This window comes from Triticum dicoccoides, chromosome 2B (genome assembly GCF_002162155.2).
Source record: "Triticum dicoccoides isolate Atlit2015 ecotype Zavitan chromosome 2B, WEW_v2.0, whole genome shotgun sequence".
NCBI classification, from domain to species: domain Eukaryota; kingdom Viridiplantae; phylum Streptophyta; class Magnoliopsida; order Poales; family Poaceae; genus Triticum; species Triticum dicoccoides.
This window is the reverse complement of record NC_041383.1, coordinates 176,530,380-176,556,626: the sequence shown is the minus strand read 5'-3', so window position 1 is coordinate 176,556,626 and position 26,247 is coordinate 176,530,380. Positions and strand designations below refer to the sequence as shown.

Here is a 26,247-nt window from a genome sequence, read left to right as displayed (position 1 = left end):
CTGCCAACCAGAGGTCTCATGACTTCGGATACCCACCAACCACTAATTTATTACCATTTATGTCCTTCATATATGCACTGACGGGTGGTCCCTATGGTAATGTGCGCTGCTGAATGTGGACCGTTTGACTGGTCAATTGATCGTGTTATCAACAAATTACGGAGCTGTATGGTGAGCCAGTGACCGTATGATCTCCCTAAAATGTACTCCTATTTTATTAACACAGTACAGACTCAAAGTACCATTTCTTTCTTTCATATACGGGCTGACAGGTGGGCCCCACGGTTACACGCCCCGATGGTGCAACACTAGTTGCGCCGCGTGGAACGTTTGACTGGTCAATTGATTGTGTCATCAACAAAATACGCAGTTGTACGGGTGAGCCAGTGACCGTATAATCATGACATGTATTTGTTTAACATGGTACAGACGCAAGGGCTCATATATACGCGCAGGCACTCACCGCTATAAGCGCACACACGCAAACCCTACCCCTATGAGCACATTCGAGAGAGTGGGCCAACATATATGATCTTGAGATTTTACGAAGTCACCATAGGTGCCTCGTAGTCGAGTGGAACGTCTCCTCCCATTGAATGTACATCGTCGGAAAATACTGAAATTAACACAAGATAAATGCAAGCACCGGGACTTTAACCTTGGTGGGCTCGAGAAACCATTGTCCTCTAACCATCCAACCACATGTTGGTTAGCACGACAAAATGTATGTGGTGACCATGATGAGCTTATTCTGAAGTCCAGTGACCATATCGTGCTTTCGCTTCAAATACAATGACCATAAGTGTCGTCAACAAAATACGGAGCACGCATCAAATGCAAAGTCCGTCAGTGTCATCAACAAAATATGGAGACGTATCGTGAGCTAGATACCGTTGTACTATTGTATATGCTTATTTTCTTAGTGGCCGATTGTGTGTGTGGTGTGGTGGGCACATCATTTCTAGTTGTGGTGGGTCAACATGAAGACTCATGGGTCGTTTCCATCCTGCGCCACATATAGGTTGGACCGAGACATGTTATACGAGGACCCATGTGGAGGACTCGGCGTACAACACGAAGCTAGCTACCAGAGTCGTGGAGGACTCTATCCCCACTGGTGATAAGCCGACTATATACGATTTGTAACCCTAGGCCCTTAGTATGTTATACAAGCTTGGGGGCTAGTTCGTCGATAGTATACACACACGCACAATGCCTGGTATTCACATGTACTTTGTACACACCCCTATCACTAATATACAGTATCAGGAGTAGGCTCTTTCTTCAACTGCAAGGGTCCGATCCGAACTAGGGTAAAACTTTGCCTCGTATTACCATCTAGCCTAACAGCGAGGGATATCCTACCGAATGATATGATGAAATCATATCTGCCAACTACTAAGAGAGAGGTGTGTCGGGGGGGCAATGTGTGCGAGAGAGGCCTAAAGATAATGTGCATGCGGGAGACACGTAGGCACATATATGTGCGTATAGAGGGCTAGTAGAGACCGTGCATGTGTATATATGCATGTGAGAGAAATAGTGTTTTTCAACTGAGATTAGTGAAAAGAGTGGTACATAGTAGTCAGAAAGAGAGAGAGAAACAGAGAGAGCATGTGCGTGAGACACCCCGACACCCTGCGGGAGATTGTGAGCATGTGTGAAAGAGAAATGCCGATGCATATAAAGTGTGTGCACTTATGCGTTAGATAGAGAGATATATAACGCATTTGTGAGAACGGGGCGAGGCATAGTGCATCTACATGTAAAAGGCGGTACTACACATTAAATTAAAATATAAATGGCATTATTATTTTTGGATGAGATCATGAATTTTGCAAATTGCGTATGGATGAAAATCGGTCTATCAGACACCCATACTCTATTGAATTCTAGCATGTGCATGTGTTTATTTCATATTATCGATCCATAGAGTGAGAGCGGTTTGAAATACAGGCAATGGATGCTTTTGCAATTCATATATAAACATTAATTAATGCACTCCATGTTGTTAGTGTGAAGCACTTTATACATTTGTCACTTGCATGGATACATTCCAAATTGCTAGCTACGAAATAGAATACATGTCGAATTCAACATAAAGGGGGTTTCGAAGATTCGAATTCATAGGAAGTGCATTCATTTATTTGAACCCGAGATAATGGCATTTGTAAATTAGATGTAAAAGGGGGCATCAATCTTTGTTGTGAGTTTGAACATGCTATATATATTCATACGCATATCTAATTTTTTTGCAACCAAGGAGATTATATTTAGAACCATGCATGAACTGAGGTAAGTTGCATATTTTTTAATATATACTCGTGTACCATGTATATTCAAATGTACCCCCTCCATTCCAACATAATGGTAGCTTTAGGATTTTCAAGAGTAAAGATTTGTGAAGTTTTACTAGTCCTGAAAGTTCAATTCAAGAGAACCAAAAGCGTTAATGCTTCTGCTCCCAATATTGAACGAAGCACCAAATAGGCCTCTGGTCACTCAAAACCGCGCGAGACTAATGTTTGGTGGTAGGAAATTGTTGTCCTGACTCTGGCCCGTGTAGCCTATCGCCTGATGTCCAAAGGTCTAAACTGGGTTAGGTTTGTAACTTCACCAAGACTCCAGTCTCAACCGCCTCTGAGAAGCATTCATACGTCGTGGGCGCCTAAACACCCATGCACTCGGCCGAAATCTATCCCGCCCACATTTGGGACACCTAACATGACTGTCCTACCCCCAACCCGCAATATGTTCGAAATTTTAGATCGGGGCAAAGTTTGTAACTTTCCCCAAATTTCAAACAAGCGCGTGTCAAACCGAAACATTGTTCCCCCTTAGTTCCCCGCCTCCCTCCGTTTCCCCATTCATACTCTGTGGGCGCGAAAACGCCCTCTCCACCAGCCGCGAAACCCCAGCCTCCTCCGTCCTCCACGCCATAGCGGCCAATCCACCGCTGCCCTCCTCCATCACGCCGGAGCCGGTACCCCGACGTCGTCGTCCAACGCAACCGCAAACGCAACGCCCTCAAGGACTTAGCAGCTGAAGCCGAGGCAAAGCTACCTCCACGAAGCCGATGCCGACGTGCGCCGTACCAGAACCACTCCGACCACGCCGTCCTACGCCTCACTATTGTGGCTCCACTGTCGCAACCGTCCACCGCACTAGAGTTGTTCCCGCTACGCCATCATTCGCCGCCTCGGATCTGCTTCCCCGCCGCCGACAGACGGCCACAGCACCACACTCAACAACTTGGCCATGGGTTTGTCCAAGGCTGCACCATCCTCCATAACTTTTGGTTTCCGGCAAACAACAAGAAGATCATCGGAAAAATAGAAGGATGACACAGCACTGCCAGCAGAAAGAGGTACTCCTCTTCCCTTATCCATGCAAATCTTACGTCTCCGCTCACACCGTATTCATCCCACGAAAGAAACTAGTTGAGTGCTTCTTCGTGATACTAAATGCACAAGGTTTCCTCCCTTTTACAATTTCACCTTTGCTAGAGGTCAGTAGCCCACCTGGATTTCAATTAGGGGTCAGTCGAACCGCAATTAAAAGAAGCAGCACCCGCTCAGGCGCGTGGAGCACCTAGTCCGCCTGTTCCCCGGGGAAGCGACGCATCAGTGTCTATCATAGGGGTGTGGGGCGCAGGAGCTGCTTGCGCCCGATCTGGAGGTCGGTGGGGCTTGAATGGATGTCCGGGGGGCGGTGCCAAGCACGGCGGTGCGGTGAGGTCGAGGGGAGGGCGCAGGCAGGGGAGGAATACTGGGTCGGTGGTCGCTGGCGTTTCGAGGAAGATCGTCAACACTGATTGGCTGGAGGTAGATGAAGGCGATCTGCCCGTTCTTTGTACATCGGACGGTGCAGAAAAAATGGACTGAACTATTTGCTTTCAGTCGACTGTTATTTTCATAGAATCCTGTAGTAATTTAGTGTGCCATGCATGTTGTAGAGCTATCATATGTCTCTCGTCATTTATTTCTCACCGACCTGCTATCTGCTACCTTCACACTATACTAATTGTGCACACACTTCACCCATACTCAAACTATTTTTTTATGCATGGGTATTTCAGACTCTGATGTAGTGTTGATGAATGCAGAAAAGAAAAGACAGAAGTCACTCCAGTGTAATTCGAAGATAAGCACTAAGCGTTTCAGCGCTCTAATGGGTGCAGTGTCAGCAGTTGGAGACAGTAAATGTAGCTCTGCAGTTGATGATCTCAATTGCCACACACAACCATCCCAGGTGCTTGCTTTAACTTCGCGCTGTCAAATGTGGTTGCATGTTGCATATGGTGTCTAGCTTGTATTGCTTCCAATTTGGTTAAATTGCATCTACTTACTTTACACATTATACCTTTGATAATGACATGCCTTCCTGTTTTTGATACATACTACATATGTCTATTAACCGTGTTTGTACATCAAACTAATGCTCTTTTGTATCCCTCGTCAATCACTTAAGATGAGATAGTCACCCCAGTGGGTTACTATGAGACGCCCTACTCGTTTAAAGAGTGCAGTGTCATCCTCCCCACATGATTCTCAAGAAACAGCAAGGCCAAATGAAGATAGTCAACATAGCTCTCTAGTTGATCACCGCAATTCCCCCACACCACCATCACAGGTGCTTGCTCTTACTTGGCAGTGTGATATGTGGTTGCATGTTGCATAGGGTGTCTACCTTGTAATGCTTCTAATTAGGGTAAATTGCATCTACTTAGTTAACACATTATACCTGTGAATATGACATGCCTTCCTGTTTTTGGTACATACTACGTCTTTCTATTAACCATGTTCTTACATCAAACTACTTTTCTTGTGTATCCCTCATCAATGCTCCTAATTTGTTAAATTGCATCTCCTTAGCTTACACATTATACATGTGAATATGACACGCCTTCCTGTTTTTGGTACATACTACATCTGCTTATCACACCATGTTCTTACATCAAACTACTGTTCTTGTGTATCCTGCGTCTATCGCTTATGATGAGATAGTCACGCGCGTGGGTTAATATGAGTCGCAATACTCTTATAAAGAATGCAATTTCATCCTCTCCACATGATTCTCAAGAAACATCAAGCCTAAATGAAGATATTGAACGTAGCTCTGTACCTGAAGACCGCACTTCCCCTACACCACCATCACAGGTGCTTGCTCTAACTTCGCAGTGTGATATGTGGTTGCATGTTGCATACGGTGTCTAGCTTGTAATGCTTCCAATTAGGGTAAATTGCATCTGCTTAGTTTACACACTATACCTGTGAATATGACATGCCTTCCTATTTTTGGTACACACTACATCTATGTGTTAACCATGTTCTTACATGAAACTACCTCTCTTCTGTATCCTGCATCAATCACTTACGATGAGCCACCTTTATTCGTTGCATATTGCATATTATTTCTAGCATGTTGCCATGTATTGCTTCTAATTTGGTCAAATACATTTGTTAGGGCACCCTTTTAATTTTGCAGAGTGATATTGGTTTCATCTTTCATATGGTTTCTAGCTTGCATCGATTCTAACAAGTTCAAGCACCTTGTGCTTAGGTTACACTTTATACATCATACATGTCCATATGTCACGCCATCCTGTTTTTCATACATATTCCATCCTCCTATCATGCAGCTGCCTTACATGAAAGTAGTGTTCGTCAGTGTCATGCATCAATGAGTTCTGAAGAGGAAATTTTATTCCTTTTTCTTGTGGGTTTGACTTGACAAGGCAAAATCAAGAAAGAGAAACAAAAATAGTAAGGAAGGCGATGATGGTGGTCCTCTGCAGCAACGTAAACGGAGCATCTGTACCGATTCTCCTTGTACTGATAGTGCATTACAAGGTCCAAGTCTCCGCTCCCCTACTCCACCATCCAAGGTGCTTGCTCTAACTTGGCAGTGTGATATCCGGTTGCATGTTGCATATGGTGTCTAGCTCGTATTGCTCCTAATTAGTGTAAACTTCATATGCTTAGCTTACACATGATACATGTGAATATGACACACTTTCCTATTTTTGTTACATACTATATCTGTCTACCACACCATGTTCTTACATGAAACTACTCTTCTTGTGTATCCTGCATTAGTCACTTATGATGGGACACCTTTAAGTTGGCAGTGTGATATTGGTTTGCGTCTTGAATATGATTTCTAGCATGTATTGCTTCTAGTTTGATGAACGCCACCTATGACGAGACAGTTTTAACTTGGCAGAGTGATATTGATTGCACCTTCCATATGGTGTCTTGCAGTGTTTCTAATTTGTTGAAGTGCCTTCTGCTTAGTTACCACATCATAGGTGTGAATATGTCAAGCTGTCCATTTTTTCGTACATATTCCATCCTCGTATCATGACTTTGCCTTTCATCAGAGTAGTGTTCGTTAGTATCATGTATGAATGAGTTCTGAAGAGCGAATGATATTCCTTTTTCTTGTCGGTATGACCTCACAATGCAAAATCAATAAAGCTGAAGGAAATTGGCAAGGCATTGGATGATGGTGATCCTTCCGAGCAACTGAAACGGAGGTTCTCTACAGATTCTACTCCGCCATCCTCCCAACAAGATTCACAAGACAACGCAAGGCTAGACAGTCAATGTAGCTGTGTAGATGATGAGCACATCTCCCCTACTCCACCATCACAGGTGCTTGCTCTAACTTGGCACTATTATATGTGGTTGCATGTTGCGAATGATGTCTAGCTTGTATTGCTTCTAACTTTGTTGAATTGCATCTGCTTACTTTACACATAATGCCTGTGAATATGACATGTGTTCCTGTTTCTACATCAGACTACTATTCTTGCATATCCCGCATCAGTCACTTATGATAAGGCACCTTTAAGTTGCCACTGTGATATTGGTTGTGTCTTGCATATGATTTCTAGCATGTACTGCTTCTAATTTGTTGAAACGCCATACAGTTTGAACTTGGCAGAGTGATATTGGTTGCATCTTTCATATGGTGTCTAGCTTGTAGTGCTTCTAATTTGTTGAAATGCCTTCTGCTTAGTTACCACATCATAGGTGTGAATATGTCACACCATCCTGTTTTTCATACATATTCCATCCTCGCATCATGTGTTTGCCTTTCATCCGAGTAGTGTCCGTCAGTATCATGCATGAATGAGTTCAGAAGAGAGAATTTTATTCATTTTTCTTATCGGTTTGACTTCACAATGCAAAATCATTACAGCTGAAGGAAATTAGTCCGGTAGTGGATGATGGTGGTCCTTCAGAGCAACTCAAACAGGGGGTCTCTACAGATTCTACTCCGCCATCCTCCCAACAAGATTCGCAAGACAACACAAGGCTGGACAGTCAACGTAGCTGTGTAGATGATGAGCACATCTCCCCTACTCCACCATCACAGGTGCTTGCTCTAACTTGACACTATTATATGTGGTTGCATGTTGCATATGATGTCTAGCTTGTATTGCTTCTAACTCGAATTGCATATGCTTACTTTACACATAATGCCTGTGAATACGACACGTGTTCCTGTTTCTAGAACATATGTGTACATGATGAGCACATCTCCCCTACTCCACCATCACAGGTGCTTGCTCTTACTTGGAACTATTATACGTGGTTGCGTTTTCCGTATGATGTCCAGTTTGTATTGCTTCTGATTATGTTGAATTGCATCTGCGTAGCTTACAACTTATACCTGCAACGATCACTTACCCATAAGACACATTTAACTTGGGACTGTGATGTAGGTTGCATCTTGCATTGTCTTCTAGCTTGTACTGCTTCTAATTTCTTGAAATGGCACTTACGATGAGACACTTTTTACCTGATAGAGTGATATTGGTTGCATGTTCATATGGTGCCTAGCTTTCATTTCTTCTAATTTTGTTGAAATGCCTTCCGCTTACTATTTTTTCATACATATTCCATCATCCTATCGTACGTGTGAATATGAAACGCTATCTTTTTTTTGTATATATTCCATCCTCCTATCTTGCGCTTGCCTTGCATCAAAGTAGTGTTCGTCTGTATCATGCATCAACCAGTTATGTAGAGCTAATTTTAATCATCTTCTTGTGGTTTTGACTTTATAAGGCAATATCAGAAAACAGGAAGGAAAAGAGTAAGTTAGAGGATGTTGGTGGTCCTCCGCACCGACGCAAACAGAGACTCTCTAGATTTGCCACTGCTACTGCTAATGAAGTTGAAGTCCCAAGTCTACATGATGAGTTCATCTCCCGTACTCCACCATCGCAGGTGCTTGCCCTAAGTTGACAGTGTGATAATTGGTTTCATGTTGCATATGTTGTCTAGCCTGTATTTCTTCTATTTTGATTAAATTGCACCTGCTGAGTTTATATGTTATACATGTGCATATGACATGGCTTTCTGTGTCTAGAATACATTGCATCTATCTATCATACCATGTTCTTACATCAAAGTACTGTTGTTATGTATCCCGCATCAGTCACTCATGATTGGACGCTTTTAACATGGCAGTTTGATAGTGGTTGCATCTTGCATTGATTTCTACATTGTACTGCTTCTAATTTTTCGAATTGCCACTTATGACAAGACACTTTTAACTTGGCAGAGTAATATTGGTTGCATCTTTCATATGGTGTCTAGCTTGCATTACTTCTATTTTCTTGAAAATCCTTCTGCTTAGTTTGCACATCGTAGCTGTGAATATGTCATGCCGTCCTGTTTTTCTTATATATTCCATCCTCATACGGTTGTCTTACATCAAAGTATTGCTTGTCTGTATCATGCATCAATGAGTTCTGAAGAGTAATTTTATTCTTTTGTGTTGTGGGTACAGCTTGACATGGCAAAGTCAAAAAAGAGCAAGGAAAATAACATAGTAGGGAGTGCTGTTACTTGTCGGGTGAAACGGAAAAGGTTCTGCCGTCGAGATTCTGCTAGTACTTATAGTGCAGTAGAAGGTCCATGTCCACCAGATAAATCTACAAACACAGTATCACCTGCTCCACCAGCTGCAGCATCCGCTTCAACTGTACCAGCATCTCAACCAGTTACTCGTTCGTTTGCTCCAGAACTGGCCAGTTCCCAATCTGCCTTCACACCTAGCACTACTTCCGAAGCACTGCTAACACAACAGGACTTGGCAAGATTAGATGAACCTCGTGAGCATCAACACTAAGACGGTACCTGACCGAGTCAAGTTGCAGTTGCATGCTCTTTTATATGTACTCTCACAGTTTGATGTACACTAACACTTTCCATATTCGTTGTTGAACTAGCACCACGGTGCAAGCGGAAACATACATCAGGGATAATGCTTTGGCAGATTAACAAAATCTAAAGGAGGAAGAATGGAGATTCATTTTGAGGCAGGTTTAAAAAAGGCCACGTGATGCTACAGAGTCAGCCAAGTTAGTATCAGAGGCAGCCGTTGCCGTTAGGTGTCATGCACGTATCCTCCCAACGTGGATCCAGTACAGGAATGAGAAAGACAATACCCAGTTTAACACCTTCCTTGACCATTTATCCGTAAGTAATGTTATCCATCGCAATTAGTAATATTGTCTTGCTCTGTCCCATACTTTCTACCTTCCTCCTAATAAGACTCACATTCTTTTTTCAACAGATGAGGTTCAAGTTGGATCCGAAAGATGATGCAACTAAACAAGCATGCACTCATGTTTTTCAGTCTGCTCTGCGACAGTATTGGTACCACCTTAGAAAATCTCACTTTGAAGGCAAGGCTAACAATGAAATCGCCCAAACATCTCTAGTGGAATATATTACAGATGAAGATTGGACAGCCCTCGTTAAACACTGGTCTGATCCAAAGTATCAGGTAGGCTATATGTATTTGATCAGACCACATATTGAACTTGTATTTATGTATGTGCCTTACAAGTGTATCTTCTTCTAGGCTAACTGTTTGAAGAACAAAACCAACCGTTCTAAAGTGATATTCCAACAGACAACAGGAGCTCGTAGCTATATTGCACACTGCGAGGCTCTTGTAAATACCTGCTACTTCCTTCTTCTTTTTTGTGCCATATTATCGTATCTATATTGACTTGTTCCAAATACAGAGGAAAGCCCGTGCGGACCAAAAAGAACCTGAACCGAATGCAGTGCAAATCTTCAAGGATTGCCACACCAGCAAGATGAAGGGCATGAGCACACCAGTTCAAGCTGCTGTTGTAAGTCCTTACTCCTCCTGCCTTGAACTGATTGGTACTGTGATGTGTTCATTTAACTACTTGGTTTGCAGCCAATGTCAGTTACTCTGTTCACTTTTATACATAGTTGTCTTAACGTATCATTTCACCTTACATGGTTTAAAAGAGATGAAGGATATTCTTTTGGTCTTGAACTGTAATCTAGTTGTTATGTTCACGTGCGCACACAATGATAAAATAGCCTGTTTGTTTTATATCTGTTTGCCCATGATATGAATGATGGCATACTATGTTCATCCTACTTTAAACCATGTCTCTTTATCCTTAGATGTCAACGAATGTGAGAAAATAGACAATACATTAGGCATGCTACATGGACATATGTTCCGAAAATGATTTTATTATGTAGTTGACACTACAATACATGCTAATGTATTACAGTAGTTCACCAAAATAAGTTATGTATAAACGTTTAACCTACTTTGTTTGTTTTTTTTCTCATTAGTAACTTATCTGGTACACTAATCTACAAGTTCAAACTTTCAGGAAGCTATGGAACAAATGATTGAATAGCCACAACCATCTGAAGGTGACGAGGTTACTACAGGCACAATGTCACCTCTTGCTGCAGTGCGTCAGTATCTCTCCACTAACAGTGCAAAAAGCACCTTCCTACGTAATTCTGGGTTGGTTGTCAAGGTAACCTCGTCCAAATCGCATACTGAACAAAATCTTCCTGCTAGGCAGAGTGATATATCTGTGCTCCAGACACAAGTCCAATCCCTAATGGAAGTTGTTTCAGAAACAAGAATAGTGGTTGAGAAATGTCGTCAAGATATGAATGGTTTTGAAACCAGACTATCAGACATTCGCTTCGTTGTTCAAGAGCAATGGCGGAAAAAAGGTGGAGATCGTGCTGCTCCATCAGATTCTACAGCCTGAAACATTAGCACTTAGGTCAAATGATGTGTGCTTATATACATCTGATGGTGCTTTTATCTGGAAGGACTGTAAACTTTATGCCAATAGGCCTTTTGTTGTATGGTTGGAATTTATTTTGTTGTCATACAACATTTATGATGCTGCCACAGGCTGCAGTAATTACGACGCTATTTTTGTATAGTGTAGGTTTATCTTAGTAATGTATTCGGCCGAAAGCTTCGTAGGAGCCCAACATGCCAACATTCGTCAGGCCCATTCCAATCGGGCTAAAAACGATTACGGGCCGAAATTGGCATGTAGCCCACTAAAAATATCTGGGCCTAAATCAACATAAGCTTTCATATTTTTCTGGTAGGCCTGTGCCCATAGTGGACCTTTAACAGGCCTAAACATAATTTGGGCCCTCAGTAAAAATAAACATTTATAGGTGTAAATATCTCGAGCCCATAAAAAACATGGGCCTTTAATAGACCGGAAGTGAGATTGGGCCCTGATTGTGCCAAATAACCCACTGAACTTAGCAGGCCGAAATGGTGGCCCATTTACGATGCGGATTTTTGACGGGCCGTAAATGTGCCGACCTAATACACGGGCCTTTAATTGGCCGGAACTTCGGTCGGGCTAGATTATCGTCATTTTTATATGGGCCGTTAATGGGACCGATATGACGTTGGGCCACATATGGCTCATGGTTTACGTCCGGCGTTAACAGGCCGAAAATGACAACATGCCGAAAGTGGCCCAAATCTATAGTGGGCCTCTAACAGGCTAAATGTCGGACATGGCCGAATATGACCCAAATCCTTCATGGTCGTTTATGGGTCGAAAGTTTGGATGGCCTGTAAATGGGACCAAATGAAGCCGGACCTTTATCAGGCCGGAAATACACCGGGCCATAATTCGGCCCAATTACTTAGCGGACTGTTAACGGGCGAGAAGTGACCATGGGCCGCGTTGATGACAAGTTTAGGACAGGCCGTCGACGGGCCGATTGGACAGAGAATGTTGGGCCTTTAGCTGGGCCGGCCCATTATGGTCTGCAAAATCTTGTGGGCCTTTAGCTGGGCCGGCCCATTATGGTCTGCAAAATTGCGTGGGCCTTTAGCTGGGCCGGCCCATTATGGTCCGCTAAATTTTGTGGGCCTTTAGCTGGGCCGGCCCATTATGGTCTGCTAAATCTTATGGGCCTTCAGTTGGGCCGGCCCATTTAAACTTTGTGGGCCACTTTTGGGCCGGTCCACGTGTCAACATATCATAGGCCCATCTCGACTGTTGGATGAGTGACACCTGTGCCAACACGGAGCTGACATGTGGATCCGTCAGCCAATGAGAATTTTACACGTGGAAAATCTGCATTGGTCATGGCTGTTAACGGGTTATCGGATCCAAAATCCGACCCGATAGCTTAACGGTGTTCCGTTACGGTGGATGCCGCGTGTCGGTCACCCTTGACGAAAGCACTTCTGTGACGCGCGATTTATCGTCATGGAAGTGGACACTTCCGTGATGATAATTCTGGTAATGTCATGGAACACTTCTATGACAGCACATGTATGACTATCTTGATTCTGTCATAAAATCATCATGGATGTACATGCATGATAGAAAACGCGACCTACTGTGACAAACATGTATCATCACGGAAGTGTATTTTTTTGTAGTGCAGTCGGATGATCCCTGCGATCAAAGGTGATCGGGCAGGCCGACCAAGGATTGAACTTGGGGGGCGACGGGCTCTACAGCGTATACGTCTCGGAGTGCGCTTTTGCGCCTTCTCTTTGGTATGTGAGTTGCGTAAATCATATTCGCTGTTTTGACTTCTAGTGGGAATTTTTTCTGTCCCCCAGTGTTTGGCTGGCGAGGCTCATCCTCGTCTTCACTTGGCGTCTCCCTCCCTTTGTGTTCGGCGTTTAGCTTGCCGGCCTGCTTGAAAACCCAGCACTCTCTGTGTGTGTGATTTGCAGCTTTTTCGGGGGTGCCATGAATCTGACATAATTTGTCTAGAATCTTATTTAGGCTGGACGGTCCATCTCTGCTGCCTTTGAATGGATTTTTTCTGTTGATCAGGTCGAGAGCCCCTGAATCCGGCGTTGACCGCCGTCTTATCTGGGTTGTCTTCATTGTTTCAACGCTGGTTTTTATTGCGTCACGGCTTCCCGTTGCCATCCCTGACTTCGGATGTGCCTGGGTCGCTGGTGCCGCTACGGGCCAACCAACTGTCCTCGCTCGTGCAAAAGCAGGTCATAAGGCTTGTTAGGGCTGCAATTGTCCTCGGCTTTTCTTGGCCGAGGTGTCTGGCTAGCCATTCGTCTCGGATATTGTGCTTGAAAGCCACTAAGGCTTCGGCATCCGGGTGGTTCTTCTTAGTGAGAAACCTATTCCAAAGCTTACGGGCTGACTCTCCAGGTTGTTGGATTATGTGACTTAAATCGTCCACATCCAGAGGTCGGACATAGGTCCCTTGGAAATTGGCCCTGAAAGCGTCCTCAAGTTCCTCCCAACTTCCAATTGAGTTTTCGGGGAGGCTTTTCAACCAATGCCGAGCTGGTCCTTTCAACTTGAGGGGCAGGTATTTAATGGCGTGGAGATCATCTCCACGGGCCATGTGGATGTGAAGGATAAAGTCCTCTATCCAGACCCTAGGGTCTGTCGTTCCATCGTATGCCTCTATGCTCACGGGTTTGAATCCCTCTGGAAATTCATGATCCAGCACCTTATCGGTGAAGCATAGGGGGTGCACGGCACCCCAGTATTTGGATGTGTCATGGCATGTTGTCGACAGTTGTTGTGTTCGGTGTTTATTCCGAAATGGTATTCGATCAATATGATCGTTTTGGTGGTTGTGATCCTGTGCCGGAGCACGCTTCCTAGATCCACAGATGGACCTAGCCATACCGGATTTTTTGTCCAGGAGCTCACATAAATCGTGTGCTGATTTGTGTGCAACATCATTAGCCGCCCTGTCGTGGCCACGGGGTGGTCGGTCCGGCTGATCGGCCGTTTTATTTTTCGGCTGAATGGGCTCTATAGCCTCGTCGTCAAATTCGGGCAGCACCTTGCGCTTTGGATAGCTCTTTGTGTGGCGATCGCCACCGTCTTTTTCTTCAGTGTCAAGCACTTTGTTCCATCTGCGGCTGAGCGTATCCTGCGCGGCCTTAAGCATTTGCTTCTGCTTCTTCAAGCTCCTCGTGGTGGCAATAAGCCTTCTATGGAGGTTCTCTTGTTCCAAGTGTTTTTCCGGGATGATGAGTGCATCATCGTCTGGACTGTTCTACTCTCCGGAGACAGGTTGATGAATTTTACCCTCGGGATCGGCGTCATCGGACGTCGGCTCCGGACTATGTTCACCATCCCCTGGCTCATCCTGCTCCATCGCTGGGTCCATGGGGTCATCGTTTCCTTTGGAATCTACCGGGGTATTATTCTTTCTTGCGCTGTTATCACTGTTTTTACTGTGGCAGGATTTAGAGCGGCGCCTACGTTATCGCTTTGGTGGCTTCTCGAGGGGATTATCCTTTGTTGCATCTTCGTCGTCATTTTCCTTGGGTGTATCCACCATGTATATGTCATATGATGAGGTGGATGTCCAGTGCCCTTTAGGCGGTGGTTCCTGTTCTTCTCCTGCATAGTCATCCATACCGTCGATGTCTCCGGAGTCGAATTCAAGCGTGTCCGTTAAGTCATTGATAGTGGCTATCAAGTGGGTAGTGGGTGGGGAACGAATTTCTTTGTCGTCCGCTTCCCACTCAAGCCGGACATAGTTCGGCCGAGAGTCTCCTCACAAAGAGAGAGACTTTAATGAATTTAGCACGTCGCTCAAGGGAGACTGTTGAAAGATATCCGTGGAGGTAAACTCCATGATCGGTGCCCAATCAGATTCGATAGGCACGGATGCACGCGGTTCGGAGCCTGTGGCCGGAGACGAGTCCAAGGGTCCGATGACACCAGCCTTATAGGAGATGAAGCCGGTGTTCGGCTCTATCGCCGCTGAGTGTGCGGCCTCCATGGAGGGGTCCATCCACCCGTCCTCGAATGGCACGATCTGCTCCGAATCGAGGGTTGGGGCAACCGCAGGTGTGATCTCCAGAATATTGTCCGATGGCGGATCTAATTCATGCTCGTCGTGACTGTCCGGCGCAGCCGGCATGGGCTTGAATCCGTTGAAGATAAAATCTCTATGGATGTCCGCAGTATAGTTCAAGCTTCCAAACCTGACCTGATGGCTAGGGGCATAGCAGTCGATCTGCTCTAGATGGCCAGGCGAGTTGGCCCACAGTATGAAGCCGCCGAATACGAAGATCTGTCTGGGGAGAAAAACCTCACCCTGGACCGCATCGTTGAAGATGATTGAAGGAGCCATCAAGCCTTATCGTGATGACACAGTGGAACTCTCAATGAAAGCACCAATGTCGGTGTCAAAACCAGCGGATCTTGGGTAGGGGGTCCCGAACTGTGCATCTAAGGCTAATGGTAACAGGAGGCGGGGGACACGATGTTTACCCAGGTTCAGGCCCTCTCGATGGAGGTCATACCCTACTTCCTGCTTGATTGATCTTGATGATATGAGTATTACAAGAGTTGATCTACCACGAGATCATAGAGGTTAAACCCTAGAAGCTAGCCTATGATTATGATTGTTCTTGTCCTACGGACTAAACCCTCCGGTTTATATAGACACCGGAGGGGGCTAGGGTTACACAGAGACGGTTACAGAGAAGGAGATCTACATATCTGAATTGCCAAGCTTGCCTTCCACGCAAAGGAGAGTCCCATCCGGACACGGGACGAAGTCTTCAATCTTGTATCTTCATAGTCCAACAGTCCGGCCAAAGTATATAGTCCGGTTGTCCGAGGACCCCCTAATCCAGGACTCCCTCAGTAGGCTCTGAGCGAGAGCAGGTTGGGATGCCGGACCTTGCCAAGCGCCGCCACCTCGGCCTCGAATACTTCTGCCCCTTGGTGATCTTCTCCCGCAGCCGATTCACAACCACCAGGCTGCCGTCCTCCAGGGTCACCTTGTACACCGTGACATGATAACCCACAAGTATAGGGGATTGCAACACTTTTCGAGGGTAGAGTATTAACCCAAATTATTGATTCGATACAAGGGGAGGCAAAGAATATTCTCAAGTATTAGCAACTGAGTTGTCAATTCAACCACACCTGAAAGACATAATATCTGCAGCAAAGTATTTAGTAGCAAAGTAGTATGGAAGTAACGGTAATAGTGGCAAAAGTAACAGTAGCAGTTTTGTAGCAATCATAACAGTGGCAACAGAGAAGTAACTAAGCAATGATCAATATCAAATGAGCTCGTAGGCAATGGATCAATGATGGATAATTATGTCGGATGTAATTCATCATGCAACAGTTATAACATAGGGCGACACAGAACTAGCTCCAGTTCATCAATGTAATGTAGGCATGTATTCTGAATATAGTCATACGTGCTTATGGAAAAGAACTTGCATGACATCTTTTGTCCTAACCTCTCGTGGCAGCAGGGTCCTATTGGAAACTAAGGGATATTAAGGCCTCCTTTTAATAGAGTACCGGACCAAAGCATTAGCACTTAGTGAATACATGAACTCCTCAAACTACGGTCATCACCGGGAAGTGTCCCGACTATTGTCACTCCGGGGTTTGCTGGATCATAACACGTAGTAGGTGACTATAACTTGCAAGATAGGATCAAGAACTCACATATATTCATGAAAACATAATAGGTTCAGATCTGAAATCATGGCATTCCGGACCTAGTGACAAGCATTAAGCATGGCAAAGTCATCGCAACATCAATCTTAGAACATAATGGATACTAGGCATCAAACCCTAACAAAACTAACTCGATTACATGCTAAATCTCATCCAACCCATCACCGTCCATCAAGCCTACGATGGGATTACTCGCGCACGAAGGTGAGCATCATGAAATTGGTGATGGAGGATGAGGATGGTTGATGATGACGATGGCGATGGATTCCCCTCTCCGGAGCCCCGAACGGACTCCAGATCAGCCCTCCCAAGGAAGATTAGGGCTTGGCAAAGGCTCTGTATCGTAAAACGCGATGAATCCTTCTCTTTGATTTTTTTTCTCCCCGAACGTGAATATATAGAGTTGGAGTTGAGGTCGGTGGAGGTCCAGGGGACCCATGAGGCAGGGGGCGAGCCCCAGAGGGGTGGGTGCGCCCTGCACCCTCATGGACAGGGTGTGAGTCCCCCTCTGTTGATTCTTTTGCCAATATTTTTTATTAATTCCAAAACATAACTCCGTGAAGTTTCAGTTCATTCTGATAAATTTTATTTCTTCACAAAAATAACATCATGGCAATTCTGCTGAAAATAGCGTCCGTACGGGTTAGTTCCATTCAAATCATGCAAGTTAGAGTCCAAAACAAGGGCAAAAGTGTTTGGAAAAGTAGATACGCTGGAGACGTATCAACTCTCCCAAGCTTAAACCTTTGCTTATCCTCAAGCAATTCAGTTGACAAACTGAAAGTGATAAAGAAAAACTTTTACAAACTCCGTTTGATCTTGTTATTGCAAATATGTAAAGCCAGCATTCAATTTTTCAGCAAAGATTGTGAACTAACCACATTCACAATAACATTTAGGTCTCATATTTACTCATATCAATGGCATAATCAACTAGCAAGCAATAATAATAAATCTCGGATGACAACACTTTCTCAAAACAATCATAATATGATATAACAAGATGGTATCTCGCTAGACCTTTCTTAGACCGCAAAACATAAATGCAGAGCACCCTTGAAGATTGAGGACCGACTAGACATTGTAATTCATGGAAAAAGAGATCCAGTCACAGTTATACTCAATGTAAATTAATAGCAATGCATACAAATGACAGCGATGCTCTCCAACTGGTGCTTTTTAATAAGAGGATGATGATTCAACATAAAAGTAAATAGATAGGCCCTTCGCAGAGGGAAGCAGGGATTTGCAGAGGTGCCAGATCTTGGGTTTTGAAACAGAGATAAATAATATTTTGAGCGGCATACTTTCATTGTCAACATAACAACCAAGAGATCTCGATATCTTCCATGCTACATACATTATAGGCGGTTCCCAAACGGAATGGTAAACTTTATACTCCCCCACCACCAACGAGCACAGTCCACGGCTGGTCTAAAACAACGGTAACCATCTAACTAACAACAATCCTGGGGGAGTTTTGTTTGCAATTATTTTGATTTGATTTGAGCATGGGACTGGGCATCCCGGTTACCGACCATTTTCTCGTGAATGATGAGCGGAGTCCACTCATCGTGAGAATAACCCACCTAGCATGGAAGATATAGACAACCCTAGTTGATACATGAGCTATTCGAGCATACAAAGCAGAATTTTATTTGATGGTTTAGAATTCGGCACATACAAATTTTCTTGGAACGGCAGATAAATACCGCATATAGGAAGGTATGATGGACTCATATGGAATAACTTTGGGGTTTATGGAAGTGGATGCACAAGCAGTATTCCCGCTTAGTACAAGTGAAGGCTAGAAAGAGACTTGGAAGTGACCAACTAGAGAGCGACAACAGTCATGAACATGCATTAAGATTAACCAAAAATGAGTGTAAGCATGAGTAGGATATAAATCACCATGAACATAAATATCGTGGAGGCTATGTTGATTTTGTTTCAACTACATGCGCGAACATGTGCCAAGTCAAGCCACTCGAATCATTCAAAGGAGGATACCACCCTATCATACCACATCACAACCATTTTAATATCATGTTGGCACGCAAGGTAAACCATTATAAACTCCTAGCTAATTAAGCATGGCATGAATAACTATAGTCTCCAATTGTCACTGCAAACATGTTTCATTCATAATGGACTGAATCAGGAACGATGAACTAATCATATTTACAAAAACAAGATAGGTAGAGTTCATACCAGCTTTTCTCATCTCAATCATTTCATCATATATTGTCATTATTGCCTTTCACTTGCACAACCGAACGGTGTGGATAATAATAATAGTGCACGTGCATTGGACTAAGCTAGAATCTGCAAGCATTTAATTCAAAGGAGAAGAAAAGGTAATACGGGCTCTTGGTTAGATCAACAATAATGCATATGAGAGCCACTCGACATTTTCATCGTGGTCTTCTCCTCTCGACCCCAAAGAAAAGAAATAAATTCAAAGAAAAATAAAACTATTTACACGGGAAAGCTCCCAACAAGCAAAAGAAGAACGGGAAATCTTTTTGGGTTTTTCTTTTAATTACTACTACTACAAGCATGGAAAGTAAACTAGCTAAGGCTACAACTAATTTTTTTGGTTTTTCTAAGGGTTTTTAAACACACAAGAAGAAAGCAAGAAAAGAAAATAAACTAGCATGGATAGTACAATGAAAAAGTATGAACACCGACAACTAGAAGAGTGAACATGAATGTAATGTTGGTGAGAAATACGTACTCCCCCAATCTTAGGCTTTTGGCCTAAGTTGGTCTATGACCACGGCTGGCCTGGCGGATATCCAAAGTTATAGTCGGGGTTTGTACTGAGATGCATCAGCTGCAGCCTGGAGGCGATCTACCTCCGTCCTCCTCTCATATTCATTTGCCTCCTCCCTGGTTATAAAATATCTCCTGTTTGCCTGAAAGTTAAAGAAAGTAGGAGCAGGGACAGTAATATGGACAACACACCGTCTGTCAAATATTAGTCAGTACTGGAGGGACTGTTCGTTCCTCTCAAGAAACTGATGGCAAACCATAGCATTATAATCTAGAAAAACAGGTGGCAAGTCAATATCATTTCCATTTATAGGTACACCAAGATAATCAGCTAAACGAGTTGCATAAATTCCACCAAATAAATCCCCACTTTTACCATTAAGATGTAACCTCCGTGCAACAATGGCCCCCAAGTTATATTGTTTATCACCTAAAACCGCACTCTTGAGGACACTAAGATCTGGGACGCACATGTGACAAAGCTCATCTTTATCTTTAATGCATCTACCTATAAAGAGAGCAAAGTAATGTATTGGAGGGAAATGAATGCTTCCTATGGTAGCTTGTGTAATATCTCCAGTTTCTCCCACAGTGATACTAGCAAGAAAATTATTATATTCAGATTTGCGAGGTTCACTAAAGTTGCCCCACTGTGGGATTTTGCAAGCAGTGTTAAAATCTTCAAGGTCCATGGTATAAGATTTACCATAGAGGTCAAATATAACAATGTGAGTGTTGCGCTTAGATGTAAAGTTAAACCTCCGCACAAAGGAATCAGTGAGGTGATAGTATTGGCGACACTTATCTGCTACAAAGTCCTCAAGATCAGCATTACGCACATACTCATCAAATTCATCCTTGAAGCCAGCTTGGATCATAAACATTTGGCGGCCATTCGCAGGGCCGCACTGGAGCTTCTCTTCGTGGTTCAAGGCCCGGCTCACGTATCGCAAGCCTTGGTTCTTGCTTCCTTGAAGAACCACCTTGGTAAATTTTCCTAAACATTTTTCTTCCTCTGAAAAATTTCTGAAATTTTTAGTGACTCAAAATAAAAGTGAACCAAACTCAACAATATTAATAGCAACTACTCCCACAAGTGCCTAGAGGCTATATCATGCATTAAAACTACTTTGGACCATATAAATTTAACATGCAAGCTCAAGAACAAGGCCACCTCAGCAGCAAAAATTTACAATAAATAAAGCACTAGAACAAAAACTAATTGGACCATTGGAGGAGTCACATACTAAAGAAACAATCCCCCAAAGCAGTTTTGTGAATGGAGCTTTGAGCAAGGAGATCGAAGATGGCAGCAAAACGAGCAAGAACATGAGTTTGAGCTACGGGATAATTTTTTCTAGAGGAAGAAGAAGTGTGTGGGTGCTGGAATAAGTGGAGGGGATCCACGTGGGGCCCACGAGGCAGGGGGTGCGCCCAAAGGGTAGGGCGCGCCCTCCACCCTCGTGACCAAATGGTGGGTCCACCTGATGTGTTCTAAGTGCCAGAAATTCTCAAATATTCTACAAAAAATCATACTCAATTTTTAGGGCATTTGGAGAACTTCTATTTTCGGGGTATTTTTTATTCCAATGATAATTCAGAAAACAGACAGAAAATACTATTTTTGCTTTATTTATTCTAAATAACGGAAAGTAAAATGAGGGTATAGAAAGTTGTGCTTTCTAACTTCATCCATCTCATGCTCATCAAAAGGAATCCACTAACACGGTTGATCAAGTCTTGTTAACAAACTTCTTTCGAGTAACATGAAACCGGGGAATTTTCGAATAACACTATGTTACCTCAACGGGGATATGCATGTCCCCAACAATAAGAATATCATATTTCTTTTTGACAGTAGGAAGAGGGAATTCAAAACCTCCAATAGTAATAGTTGAAAATTTTCCAATAGAATTGATACTATGAACTAGAGGTTGTTTCTTCAGAAAGTATACCATTTGCTCATTACCATTGACATGAAAAGTGACATTGCCTTTGTTGCAATCAATAACAGCCCCTGCAGTATTTAGAAAAGGTCTACCAAGGATGATCAACATACTGTCGTCCTCGGGAATATCAAGAATAACAAAGTTCGTTAAAACAGTAACGTTTGCAACCACAACAGGCACATCCTCACAAATACCGATGGGTATAGCAGTTGATTTATCGGCCATTTGCAAAGAGATTTCAGTAGGTGTCAACTTATTCAAATCAAGTCTACGATATAAAGAGAGAGGCATAACACTAACAGCGGCTCCAGGATCACATAAAGCAGTTTTAACACAGTTTCTTTTAATGGTCCATGGTATAGTTGGTACTCCTGGATCTCCAAGTTTTCTTTGGTATTCCACCCTTAAAAGTATAATTAGCAAGCATGGTGGAAATTTCAGCTTCCAGTATCTTTCTTTTATTTGTAACAATATCTTTCATATACTTACCATAGGGGTTCATTTTAAGCATATCAGTCAAGCGCATACGCAAAAAAATAGGTCTAATCATTTCAGCAAAGCGCTCAAAATCCTCATCATCCTTTTTCTTGGATGGCTTAGGAGGAAAAGGCATGGGTTTCTGAACCCATGGTTCTCTTTCTTTACTATGCTTTCTAGCAACGAAGTCTCTCTTATCATAATATTGATTCTTTGATTGTGGGTTATCAAGATCAACAGCAGGTTCAGTCTCTACATCATTGTTATTACTAGGTTGAGCATCAACATGAACATCATCATTAACACTATCACTAGGTTCATGTTCATTACCAGATTGTGTTTCATCATCAGAAATAGAAATATCATTGGGATTCTCAGGTGTGTCTACAACATGTTCACTAGAAGCATGCAAAGTCCTATCATTTTTATTTTTCTTTTTAGTAGAAGGACTAGGTGTGTCAGTATTAATTCTCTGAGAATCTTGCTCAACTCTCTTAGGATGGCCCTAGGTTCCTGGGTCATTTTACCACCTCTAGTCATGACTCTAACAGCATTATCATTGTTCTTATTGTTTAATTCATTGAGCAAATCATCTTGTGCTTTAAGTACTTGTTCTACTTGAGTGGTAACCATGGATGCATGTTTACTAATAAGCTTAAGGTCACCTTTAACTCTAGACATATAATCACTCAAGTGTTTAACCATATAAGCATTACGCTTCAATTGTCTACCAACATAAGCATTGAAGCTTTCTTGTTTAACAATGAGGTTATCAAACTCATCCAAGCATTGACTAGCAGACTTATTACGACGAATATCAACTTCATCAAATCTATAAAGTGAATTTACCTTTACCTTCAGCTCTAATACCTTTATCTTTCATAGGTTTCTTTGCCTCTTGCATATCTTCAGGACTGAGAAATAGAATACCCCTTTTCTTTTGAGTTGGCTTAGGAGTTCATTCAGGAAGTGTCCAATCATTATCATTACTCAATATATTATTCAATAGCAATTCAGCTTGCTCAACAGTTCTTTCCCTAAAAACACAACCAGCACAACTATCCAGGTGGTCTCTGGAAGCATCGGTTAGTCCATTATAAAAGAAATCAAGTATTTTGTTTTTCTTGAGAGGATGATCAGGCAAAGCATTAAGTAATCGGAGAAGCCTCCCCCAAGCTTATGGGAGACTCTCTTCTTCAAGTTGCACAAAATTAAATATTTCCCTTAAGGAAGCTTGCTTCTTATGAGCGGGAAAATATTTTACACAGAAGTATAAATCATATCCTGGGGACTACGCACACAACCAGGAGCAAGAGAATTAAACCATATTTTAGCATCACCCTTTAATGAGAAAGGAAACAATTTAAGGATATAATAATAGCGAATTTTTTCCTCATGAGTAAATAAGGTGGCTATATCATTCAATTTAGTAAGATGTGCCACAACAGTTTTAGATTCATAGCCATAGAAAGGATCAGATTCAACCAAAGTAATTAACTCAGGATCGACAGAGAATTCATAATCCTTATCGGTAACACAGATAGGTGAAGTAGCAAAAGCAGGGTCATATTTCATTCTAGCATTCAAAGACTTCTCTTTCAGCTTAGCTAACAGTTTTTTAAGATCATATCTATCATTGCAAGCAAAAAGGTCCCTAGCAGTTTCTTCATCCATAATATAACCTCAGGCACAACAGGCAATTCATATCTAGGGGGAGAATCTTCATCATCACTTTCATCAATATCATCAGTTTCAATAATTTCATTCTCTCTAACCCTAGCAAGTTGTTCATCAAGAAATTCATCTAATGGCACATTATTAACAAGCAGAGAAGTAGTATCATCATAAGCATCGTGCATAGCAGAAATGGCATCATCAATAACATGTGACATATCAGAATCAATAGCAGGTGTAGGTGTCACAAGTTTACTCAAAACAGAACGTGAATCAAGTGCAGAGCTAGATGGTAGTTCCTTACCTCCCCTCGTAGTTGAGGGAAAAATCTTGGTTCTTTCGTCTTTCAAATTCCTCATAGTGATCAACAGATATGAAAGGATCGATATAGTTGACTAGAGGGGGGGTGAATAGGCAACTAACAATTTTTAGCTTTTCTTTACCAAATTAAACTTTGCATCAAAGTAGGTTGTCTGGATATCCAACTAGGTGAGCAACCTATATGATGCAACAACAACAAGCACACAAGCAAGCAAGGGATATAACACAAGTAAGCTTGCAAGAGTAAAGGCACGAGATAACCAAGAGTGGAGCCAGTGAAGACTAGGATGTGTTACCAAATTTCCTTCCTTTTGAGGGGAAGTATGTATCCGTTAGAGCGGTGTGGAGGCACAATGCTCCCCAAGAAGCCACTAGGGCCACCGTATTCTCCTCATGCCCTCACACAATGCGAGATGACGTGATTCCACTATTGGTGCCCTTGAAGGCGGCGAACGAACCTTTACAAACAAGGTTGGGGCAATCTCCACAACTTAATTGGAGGCTCCCAACGACACCACAAAGCTTCACCCAAATGGACTATGGCTCCGAGGTGACCTCAACCGTCTAGGGTGCTCAAACACCCAAGAGTAACAAGACCCGCTAGGGATTAGTGGGGGGAATCAAATTTCTCTTGGTGGAAGTGTAGATCGGGGACTTCTCAACCAATCCCAAGCAAATCAACAAAGTCTGATTGGCTAGGGAGAGAGATCGGGCAAAAATGGAGCTTGGAGCAACAATGGAGCTTTGGGGTGGAAGAGGTGGTCAACTAGAGGAAGAAGACAACCCTTATATAGTGGAGAGACAAATCCAACCGTTATCCACTTACTCAGCCTGCGACCTACGGTACTACCGCTCCAGACAAGCGGTACTACCGCAGGGGCTCACGGTACTACAGCGGAGGACCGCGGTACTATCGCTGCTACGGCATGAGCTAGTCCAGGCCTGAGCCGCAAAGGCTGAGGGTGGTACTGCCGCTGACGTGGTACTACCGCTCCCCCTTGCGGTACTACCGCAAGGCCAGAGTGAGCTAGCCTGGGAAGGGTGCGGATGAATAAAAATACATCCGTTCCTACTTCCGTTGAAAATCAAACAGTGCAAAAATCCGACACGGTACTACCGCACCTGGCATGCGGTACTACCGTGCAGGGAGCGGATGTAAAAAATTACATCCGCCCCTACTTCCGCTCGTGTTGCTGTGCTGAACCAGGACTCACGGTACTACCGCGCGCATGGGGCGGTACTACCACGTAGGGCGCGGATGTAAAAAATTACATCCGCCCCTACAGCCGCACGAGCGGCTGAGTCTGGCCCGAGGCCATGGTACTACAGCTCCTTAGGAGCGCTACTACCGTGTCCACCTACGGTACTACCGCAAAGGCGTGCGGTACTACCATGGTGGCCTGCGGTACTACTGCTCCTAAGAGCAGTACTACCGCATGCCTCAGAACAGCAACACTAGGAATCCTTCTCTTTGCAAAATATGAACAAAACGAAGGATGCTCCAAAGCGCAAAGGGAAAGGCGATGCAAAGGGAGTAAACCTGTATATGATGATTCCACCCAAACCTTTCCAACGCGGACCCCTCTTAATAGTACGGCTATCCTACAACTCAAATCCACCAAAAAGAGACGTAGGACACTGCCGTCTTCAATAGTCTTCGAGGGGTACCAAACCGTCTTGTGCCTAGTGGTGAAGCGACTGAAATACTCAAGGCACACGATTAGTCCGCAAAATCATTGTCATCAATCACCAAAACACCTTAGGTCTAAATATGCCTTACAATCTCCCCCTTTTTGGTGGATTGATGACAATACGGGATTTGCACAAGGGGAAATGATATAGAACATAAGCAAACCCCACATCTCTAAAATATAGACGAGCTCCCCCTAGATGCGTGCTATCTAGGTAAGTGCTTTGGACTGCATGGCACGTATACTAGGATCAACACTCCGCCTATATTTTATAAACAATGCAAATCTTGCAACAATAAGGCTAACACTAAACAAGATAGTAAATATGAGCATAACATAACTAGCACAATATATCATAAGCTCAATAAAGTACGATAGAGTGCATATGTCTTACACCATATGATAGACCAAGTCTCACAAGCAAACTAAACCAAAGCAAGCAAGGTTCAATGGAACAAACATGAGCAATGCAAACACAAGCACGACACAAGAAGCACAACACACGACTCACAAATCCCTACACTCTCTCCCCCTTTGGCATCGAGACGCCAAAAATGTAGAG

General features: G+C 43.3%; 1 pseudogene; it reads right to left on the bottom strand.

Annotated features, from left to right (window-relative positions):
- The window catches only part of LOC119360750, a 122,143-nt pseudogene that overhangs the window by 83,101 nt on the left and 12,795 nt on the right, over positions 1 to 26,247 (bottom strand).